Source organism: Hemibagrus wyckioides, linkage group LG19, assembly GCF_019097595.1.
Source record: "Hemibagrus wyckioides isolate EC202008001 linkage group LG19, SWU_Hwy_1.0, whole genome shotgun sequence".
Classification (NCBI taxonomy): domain Eukaryota; kingdom Metazoa; phylum Chordata; class Actinopteri; order Siluriformes; family Bagridae; genus Hemibagrus; species Hemibagrus wyckioides.
In genome coordinates, this window is record NC_080728.1 from 19,965,001 (window position 1) to 19,966,313 (window position 1,313).

Below are 1,313 nucleotides of genomic sequence, written 5' to 3' on the forward strand. Positions count from 1 at the left end.
GTTGTTTTTTTGTACTTCCTGTTTTTGCTCTGTCTTGTCTTTGCTCTGTTTGCACCTGGTTGCACACGTTGCACTTTGTGTAGCTAGTAGTTTCCCATTAAATTTATTTATGTATATATATATATATATATGTATATATATATATATATATATACACAAATAAAAGTTTAAAGTTTAATGGGAAGGTGAATGGAACCAAATGCAGGGCATTTTAAAAGAAAACATCTTAAAAGAAAACCTGTTATAGTCTGCAAAGGACTTAAGACTGGGGCTGAGGTTCACCTTCCAGCAGGACAATGACCCTAAACATACAGCCAGAGCTACAATGGAGTGGTTTAGATCAAAGCATATTCATGTGTTAGAATGGCCCAGTCAAAGTCCAGACCTAAATCCAATTGAGAATCAATGGGAAATATTGAAAATTGCTGTACAAAGAAACTCATTATCCAATCTGACTGAGCTTGAGCTATTTTGCAAAGAAGAATGGGCAACAATTTCACTCTCTAGATGTGCAAAGCTGTTAGAGACATACCCCTAGAGACCTGCAGCTGTAATTGCAGCAAAATGTGCTTCTACAAAGTATTGACTCAGGGGGGCTGAATACAAATGCATGCCACACTTTTTAGATATTTATATGTAAAAAATGTTTTTATCAATTTATCATTTTCCTTCCACTTCACAATTATGTGCCACTTCGTGTTGGGCTATCACATAAAATCCAAAATAAATTACAATTAGGTTTGGGGTTGTACTGTCAAAGTCAAAGTAGCTTTATTGTCACTTCAACCATATATAGCTTATGTAGTACACAGTGAAGTGAAACAATGTTCCTCCTAAACCAGAGGTGCTTACACAGAACAAAAACAGAGTACAGGTGACGCGGACAAACATAGAGCTTAACTACTACTACAAGCTGCATTCTTTAAAAACTAAACATACAACATAAGTGCACAAGACAGATGACAAGACAAGACAGTGCAGACAAACAATACACCTAACTCAGACTCTTGTGCAAAAAACAGTGTTTGACAGTGGGTGCAAAGAAGAATAGAAACAGGTTTAGGACAGTGAATATAGCAGCAGAAGTACCAGGAGTAATTTAGTTATAACAGATACATTTAATTAAAGTGAAATGTGTATATAAATATTCAAAAGTGAAGAGATATAAATATTTAAAGTGACGTGTACATGTAAACAAGACAAATTTTGTACGTGTGTGTATGTGTGTGTCCAGCTCAGTTCAGTTCTTTGATGAGACCAGCTCTCTGTTGTGTGTGTGTGTGTGTGTTTGTGTGTGAGACACCATGTCCAGC